We start from the raw sequence: 9,613 nt of genomic DNA on the forward strand, positions 1-9,613 counted from the left end.
GAAGGGATGGGAAAAGGGAAAGGAGATCACTTTCAAGAGAGAGCACGGGTCCTCAGAGAGAGGAGAGGGATACCATACCTCTCCTGTCACAAAAGTCCGCCTCTCCAGGGTAACTTGTGTTCCTCTTATGGAAATTATTTTGGGCTTGTATTTATTCTGCAGACAATGGTTAGTTTAATGAGAATTATAATATATCCTGTCCACTTAAACCAGGCAGGGTATAGGTAAATTGTTTCTTAGAAAAGAAAGTATTTGGGGGTCAGCAGAATTGTCCCATTTTGAAGAATTATTCCCTTAATCTAATGTTCCAACCATTTAGATCTGTCTGTTCCCTATATCTCTACTGTGCACTGTTGTGAAAGAAAGAAGAGGAGTGGTGGGGAGAGGGGAAGAGAGAGAGAGAGAGAGAGAGAGAGAGAGAGAGAGAGAGAGAGAGAGAGAGAGAGAGAAGTGCTAGGAGAGTGAGTGTGTGTTTGTGGTTATGTGCACATAAGTGATGAAATTACTGAGGTTGAAAGTGAAAGTAGGTCAGGATTTCTTTGAAATAGAACCAATTTGGGAAAGCAATTGAGTTTCATGACTCTTGTGTAATTTAAGAATGAATAAAATTTCTTTCTGTTGATAAGCTGAAAAGAGCCCATTTCTCTATCTCCATTTGAAGAGTGTTCTTTGGAGACTAGTGGTCAGAATTCTTTCTCTAAACTTTTGAATATAAATAAATTCTCCAGGGGTTAAGGAAAGCCCTTTCCAGCTGTGCAATTGAGAGACATCTGTAAACATCTGGACTCCATTCCTTTTGTAATGTGAACAGCAGAAAGATAGAACTCCAGTCTTAGAAGCTTCAACCACTCATGCTTTCTTCCTGCAACCATTTCTTCTAAGGGAGAAAAGTTTTACTCGTCTTTCAGATGAGGGAAATTAAACAAATAGCTATCATAGTCCCAAGTGAGCAGAGGATGAGTTATATGAAGGAAGGTACAGTGAAGTTCATATTGGGACATCAAATTGTGATCCCAAGTTCTCTTATGGAAATATAAAATAGCACTGTTTCCAAGGAAGCTTGTTTCATACTCCAAAATCTTGAAGGCATAACATGATCTCATCTGTGCGGAGATATAACCAGTGTGAAATTCCATCCTGGCTTTCTAGTTACTTGCAGGACATCTATAAGTATGTATCTCATTTTTGCTTACTTAATAGTAAAAATGTTCCTTCTTTTCCACATTCCTGTGAAGAGGACATTTTTGGTTGGTTAAATTGCCAACAACATGAAGAATTAAATTTTCTACCTATCTTCCAAGTCCCTTTCCAGAAGAAATAAAGAAATGTAGAGATGATATGTAGGTTGAGAATAATCCAATTCATCATATATAAAATTACTGTGTATATAATATTATGTATCAATAATAATGATAAAATCCTAAAAGAATATGTACTCAAAGATCAATATTTCTAGTTTATTGATGAAACTGGAGGTTATTTTTTACATTTACAGTTAGTCCTAAATCTTGTGAGTTTTTTCCATGAGTGATTTTTTCAGAGAAAAACATATTCATCAAGAAATGATTTCCCTTTTGAAAAATAGAATCACTCTTTAATGAAACATTTTCTGCTATATATTAATTGTTGCAATCTATTGAAACTTATTTGTTAGATAAGTGGGAAATACCCAATGAATAAACACAGTTGGTCATTACATCAATTTTCAACTATATATGTATCTTATGTTAAAGAAGATCAGATAGGAAGTTTTCCTTGGTAAGATGCATGATACTTGTCTTCTTGGTTTGGACAGATTCTAGGGATATTTGGTATACTTTCAGGGGTCAATGAAGTTGTTTTTTCCTGGTGAACAAATGTGAAAATAAATCTTAATGAAAATAGTAGGTAGGAACTGATTCAAATTACTAATTTATCCATGATGAATATACCTTCAAATATTTCAGAGTCTCATAATCTGTAAGGGCAGCTAAAATAAAATATCATCATCTATTTGACTTTGTCTATAAAATAGATACTTATATCTCATAGTTTTGGAGTCTGGGCAGTATAAGATCATCCCACTGGCAGAAATGATTTCTTTGAGGGCCTACTTTCTGGTTCATCATTGGGACCATTACAGTCCTGGGGCTCTCTGGGAAACTGATACAGTGCAATGTCACGGTTCTTATGATCAGATCAGACAGGTTGTGAACATGTCCCTCAGAGTAAAAGACATGAGTTTATTAGAAGGGATAGGAAAAGGGAAAGGCAGACATTCTCAAGGAAGAAAGTTTGTTTTCTCAAAGAGGAGTGGGAAAGCATATCTCTCTTCCCTTCATTTTTTTTTAATTGTATGATTCCTTTTATATGATATTCAAGACTGGTTAAAAATAATCTATGGGGAGGAAAAATAGAATAATGACTGACAGTAGGAATAGGGATTGACTGGAAGTGATAAAAGGAAAATGTTTGCTTCATGTTGGTGTGGTTGCATGGGTGAGTATACTTATAAAAATTCATCAGTTTATAAATAAGACCTGTGCTTTTTGCTTTACATAAATCTTTTTTCTTTCCTTTTTAAATTTAATTTAATTTTTTCAAGTTTTTTTTTATATTTTTATAGACTGCATTTTGATTCATTGTACATAAGTGGGGTACATCTTTTCATTTCTATGATTGTGCATGATGTAGATTCATACCTTTCATGTAATCATACATGTACATAGGGTAATGATGTCTGTCTCATTCACCATTTTTCATACCCTTCCTCCTCCCTCTCATTTCCCTCTATGTAATCTAAAGCTCTGGTAGGTGGACCAGCCTGCAGCTGCCAGGCAAGACTTCCCTGCTGGTGAAGTAGGCCCAGACAGCTGGGTCCAGACCAGCCCATCCCCAGTCCACAGTCTAGTGCCCTTGTGGCTGACCATCTGTCAACATATGGAGGTGCCTCTGCCCACCAGCAGGGAATATACCCCACCTGGAGTCCACCATCCCTAGAGGGGCAGCATACTCTTTGGGTCACTGCATTATCACGTTCTCCAAGACTTCAGGCTACTGAAGACTAGCAGAGGGGAAGATACATGAACAATATGAGAAAACAAGGGAAGAAACTGTCCCAAACAAACCTAGATGCTACATCAATAAAATCCAATGACAGCATGGCAGAAGAAATGTCTGAAAGGGAGATCAGACTGTTCATAGTTAAAATGATCAGAGAAACAAATGATAAGAGAGCAAATGCAGGAATTGAATGATTGCACCAATCAAAAGTTAAAAGAGCAAATGCAGGAACCAAAGGATCATTTCAATAAAGAGATGGAGATCCTGAAAAAACAAAAACCAACCAGAAATTCTTGAAATGAAGGAAACAATAAACCAAATTAAAATCTCCATAGAAAGCATAACCAATAGGATAGAACACCTGGAAGACAGAACCTCAGTCATTGAAGATAAAATATTTAATCTTGAAAACAAAGTTGACCAAACAGAGAAGATGGTAAGAAATCATGAACAGAATCTCCATGGGATATCATGAAAAGATCAAATTTAGGAATTATTGGGATTAAGGAAGGCACAGAGAAACAAACCAAAGGAATGAACAATCTATTCAATGAAATAATATCAGAAAATTTCCCAAATCTGATGAATGAAATGGAAAATCAAATACAAGAGGCTTATAGGACACCAAATGTACAAATTACAACAGACCCACACCAAGGCACATTATAATGAATATACCTAACATACTTAATAAAGATAGAATTTTAAAGGCCATGAGAGAAAAAAATTCAAATTACATCCAGGGGAAACCAATACGGATATCAGCAGATTTCTCAACCCAGACCCTAGAAGGGCCTAGAACAGTATTTTTCAAGCTCTGAAAGAAAATGAATGCCAACCAAGAATCTTATACCCAGCAAAACTTATCTTCAGATTTGACAATGAAATAAAATCCTTCCAAAATAAACAAAGCTAAAAGAATTTACAAATAGAAAGCTGACACTATAGAACATTCTCAGCAAAATATTTCATGAGGAAGAAATGAAAAACAACGATGTAAGTCAGCAAAGGGAGGAGTTATCGTAAAGGAATAGCCAAACAAAGGAGAAACCAAGTCAAGATAAAAACCAAAAATAAGCCAAAATAACCAGGAATACAAATCACATATCAATAATAACCCTGAATGTTAATGGCCTGAACTCATCAATCAAAAGACAAAGACTGGAAGAGTGGATTAAAAAGAAAGACCCAACAATATGCTGCCTTCAAGAGACTCATCTCATAGAAAAAGATACCCACTGACTAAAAGTGAAAGGATGAGAAAAAATATACCATGCACATGGACTCAGCAAAAAAGCAGGGGTATCCATCCTCATATCAGATAAAGTGGACTTCAAGCCAAAGTTAGTCAGAAGGGATAAAGAAGGACATTTCATACTGCTTCAGGGAAGCATAAATCAGCAAGACATAACAATCACAAATGTTTTTGCCCCAAACAAAACCATCTAAATTCCAGGAACCAAATAGATCACAATGCAATAATACTAGGTGACTTTAATACACCTTTATCATGACTAGACAGATCTTCCAAACAAAAATTGAACAAAGAAACTGTAGATCTCAATAACATAATCAATAATTTAGACTTCACAGACATATATAGAATATTCCACCCTTCAATGAGCAAATACACTTTCTTCTCAGCAACACTTGAATCCTTCTCTTAAATAGACCATATGTTATTCCACAAAGCTACTCTTAGCGAATACAAAAAGATAGAGATACTACCTTGTATTCTATCAGATCATAATGGAATGAAATTAGAAATCAATGAGAAAATAAAAAAACAGAAACTACTCCAACACCTGAAGATTAAATAATATGCTATTGAAAGATGAATGGATAACAGAAGACATCAGGAGGGAAATAAAAAAAATTCTTAGAGGTAAATGAGAACACAGATACAACATATCAAATTCACAGAGATACTATGAAAGTAGTACTTAGAGGAAAATTTATTTCATAGAGTGCATTCAAAAAGAAGAAAAAAATCAGCAAATCAACAACCTAACACTACAGTCCAAAGCTCTAGAAGAAGAAAAACAGAGCAACACCAAAAGTAGTAGAGACAGGAAATAGTTAAAATCGGAGCTGAAATCAATGAAATTGAAACAAAAGGAGCAATCAAAAAGATAGAGAAAATAAAAAGTTGGTTATTTGAAAAAATAAATAAAATTAATAACCCTTAACAACACTAACAAAGAGGAGAGAGAAAACTCAAATTACTAACATTCAGGATGAAAAAGGAAATATCACAACAGACACAATTGAAATACAAAATATAAGTAGAAGCTATTTTGAAAATCTATACTCCAACAAAATAGAAAATCTCGAAGACATCAACAGGTTTCTAGAGACATATGAATTGCCTAAACTGAACGAGGAGGACATACACAATTTAAATAGACCAAGTTCAAGAACTGAAATAGAAGAAGTTATCAAAAGCCTACCAACAAAGAAAAGACCAGGACCAGATGGGTTCTCAGTTGAGTTCTACAAGACCTTCAAAGAAGAGCTCATTCCAATTCTCCTCAAAGTATTCCATGAAATAGAAGAGGAGGGAACCCTTCCAAACTCATTCTATGAAGCCAATATCACCCTGATACCAAAACCAGACAGAGACACTAAGGAAAGAAAATTTCAGACCAATATCTGTAATGAACATAGATGCAAAAGTACGTAACAAAGTTTGAGCAAATCACGTAGAAAAATATATTGAAAAGATAGGGCATCACAATCAAGTGGGTTTTATCCCAGGGATGTAAGCTTGGTTCAACATCCAGAAATCAATAAATGTAATTCACCATATCAACAGACTTAAAGTTAAGAATCACATGATTATTTCAATAGATGCAGAAATAGCTTTTGATAAAATACAGCACCCGTTCATGCTCAAAACTCTAGAAAAAATAGGGATAGTAGGAACACTCCTTAACATTGGAAAGGATATCTATGCTAAGCCTACTGCCAATATCATTCTAAATGGTGAAAAACTGAAAGCATTCCCCCTAAAAACCGAACAAGTCAGGTCTTTCACCACTTCTATTCAACATCATCCTTGAAATTCTAGTCAGAGCAATTAGACAGAACAAAGAAATTAAAGGGTATGAACAGGAAAAGAACTCAAACTATCCCTATTAGCCAATGACATGATTCTACATTAGAGGATCCAGGATATTTCACCAGAAAACTTCCAGAACTCATAAGTGAATTCAGTAAAGTAGCAGGATATAAAATCAATGCTTATAAATCTAATGCATTTTCATTCATGTGGTGAATCCTCTGAAAGAGAATTGAGGAAAACTACCCCATTCACAATGGCCTCGAAAAAATAAAATACTTGGGAATCAACCTAACAAAAGAGGTGAAAGAACTCTACAATGAGAACTACAGAACATTAAAGAAAGAAATTAAAGAAAACCTTAGAAGATGGAAGATCTCCCATGTTCTTGGATAGGCAGAATTAATATTGTCAAAATGGCCATACTACCAAAAGTGCTATACAGATTCAATGCAATTCCAATTAAAATTCCAAAGACATACCTCACAGAAATAGAGCAAGCAATCATGAAATTCATTTGGAAAAATAAGAAACCCAGAATAGCTAAAGCAATCCTTAGCAGGAAGAGTGAAGCAGGGGGTATCACAATACCAGACCTTCAAACATACTACAGAGCAAGAGTAACAAAATGGCCTGGTAGTGGTACCAAAAGAGACAGGTAGAACAATGGTACAGAATAGAGAACACAGAAACAAACCCAAATAGGTACAGTTTTCTCATACTAGACAAAGATGCCAAAAACATGCAATGGAGCAATGATAGCCTGTTCAACAAATGGTGCTGGGAAAACTGGAAATCCATATGCAGCAGAACGAAACTAAACCCCTATCTCTCACCCTGCGCAAAACTCAACTCAAAATGGATCAAGGACCTTGGAATCAGATCAGAGACCCTGCACCTTATAGATTAAAAAGTAGGTCCAAATCTTCATCATATTGTCTTAGGATCAGACTTCCTTAACAGGACTCCCAAAGCACTAGAAATAAAAGCAGGAATCAGTAATTGGGATAGATTCAAACTAAAAAGCTTTCTCTCAGCAAAGGAAAGTATCAGGAATGTGAAGAGAGCCTACAGAGTGGGAGAAAATCTTTGCCACACATACTTCAGATAGAGCGCTAATCTCCAGAATCTACAAAGAACTCAAAAAACCCTACACCAAGAATACAAATAACCCAATCAACAACGGACTAAGGAAATGAGCAGATGCTTCGCAGAAGAAGATCTACAATCAGCCAACAGATATATAAAAAAATGTTCAACAGCTCTAGTAATAAGAGAAATGCAAATCAAAACTACACTAAGATTCCATCTCACCCCAATTAGAACGGCGATTATCAAGAATACAAGCAACAATAGGTGTTGGAGAGGATGTGGGGAAAAAGGTACATTCATACATTGCTGGTGGGGTTGCAAATTAGTGCAGCCACTCTGGAAAGCAGTGTGGCGATTCCTTAGAAAACTTGGAATGGAACCACCATTTGACCCAGCTATCCCACTCCTTGGCCTATACCCAAAGGACTTAAAATCAGCATACTACAGTGATGCAGCCACATCAATGTTCATAGCTGCTCAATTCACTATAGCTAGATTGTGGAACCAACCTAGATGCCCTTCCGTTGATGAATGGATAAAGAAACTGTGGCATATATACACAATGGAATATTACTCCACCATGAAGAATGACAAAATTATGGCATTTGCAGGCAAATGGATGAAATTGGAGAATATCATGCTAAGTGAGATAAGTCAATCCCCAAAAACCAAAAGCTGAATGATCTCTCTGATAAGCAGATGAGGATACATAATGGGGGGTGGGAGGGAGGCAAGAGAAAGGATGGATTGTATAGAGGAAAGAGGGGTGGGAGTGGTGGGGGAAAGGGAAAAATAACAGATTGAGACAAACATCATTACTCTATGTGCATCTGTGATTACATGAATGGTATGACTCTACTTCATGTACAACCAGAGAAATAAGTTTTACCCCATTTGTTTACAATGAATCAAAATAAGAAAATTTAAAAAAAGAAAAAAATGAAATATCTACAGAATTTCTGACATGTAAAAAAAAAAATAAAGTTCCTTCATTGTTCTCTCACACCCCACCTCCGAACCTTATTGTATATCATCATCCACTTATCAGGGAAAACATTTGTCCTTTGGTTTATTGTGATTGGCTTATTTCAGTTAGCATGATATTCTCCAATTCAATTCATTTATTTGGAAATGCCAAAATATTATTCTTCTTTATGGCTGAGTAATATTCCATTATGTATGTATACCACAGTTTCTTTATCCATTCATCTGTTGAAGGGCATCTATGTTGTTTTCAACATCTAGCTATTGTGAACTGAACTAGTATAAACATTGATGTGGCTGTGTTACTGTTGTACGCTGATTTTAAGTTCTTTGTGTATAAACTGAGGAGTGGTATAAATGGGTCAAAAGTTGTGTCCATTTCCAGTTTTCTGAGGAATCTCCACACTGCTTTCCAGAGTGGTTGCACAAATTTGCAACTCCACCAGCAATGTAAAAGCATGCCTTTTCCCCCACATCCACACCAACATCTATTATTGCTTGTGTTCTCGATAATAGCCATTCTAATTGGAGTAAGGTGAAATCTTAGAGTTGTTTTAAATTTGCGTTTCTATAATTACTAGAGATATTGAACACTTTTTCATAAATTTATTAATCACCTCTATATCTTCTTCTGTAAAGTGTCTGTCCAGTTCCTTGGCCCATTTAGTGATTGGGTTCTTTGTATTTTTGGTTAAAGTTCTGTAAGTTCTTCATAAATTTTGGAGATAAGTGCTCTTTCTGAAGTGCATGTGGAAAGATTTTCTCCCACTCTGTAGGCTCTCTTTTCACATTATTGATGGTATACTTTGCTGAGAAAAAGCTTTTTAGTTTGAATCCATCCCATTTATTGATTCTTGGTTTGATTTCTTGTGCTTTAGGAGTCTTGTTAAGGAATTTTGTTTCTAAGCTAATATGATGAAGATTCGGGCTTACTTTGTCTTCTATTTGGAGCAGGGTCTCTGATCTAATTCCTAAGTCCTTAACTTATTTTGAGTTGAGTTTTGTGCAGGGTGAGAGATAGAGGTTTAATTTCCTTCTGCTGCATATGAATTTCCAGTTTTCCCAGCCCCATTTGTTGAACAGGATATCTTTTCTCCATTGTATGTTTTTGGCTCCTTTGTGTAGTATGAGATAACTGTATTTATGTGGTTTTGTGTCTGTGTCTTTGATTCTGTACCACTGGTCTGCCTGTCTATTCTGGTGCGAATACCATGCTGTTTTTTCTTACTATTGCTCTGTAGTATAGTTTAAGAGCTGGTATTGTCATACCTCCTGATTCACTTTTTCATTCAGAGTAAAAGACATGAGTTTATTAGAAGGGATAAGAAAATGGAAAGGCAGATATTCTCAAGGAAGAAAGTGAGTGTTCTCTAAGAGAAGAGGGACAGCATTATCTCTCCTCCCTTCAGTTTTATCAGGTGTCCCAGAGAAGAG

This window comes from Sciurus vulgaris, assembly GCF_902686455.1.
Source record: "Sciurus vulgaris genome assembly, chromosome: 1".
Lineage (NCBI taxonomy): Eukaryota > Metazoa > Chordata > Mammalia > Rodentia > Sciuridae > Sciurus > Sciurus vulgaris.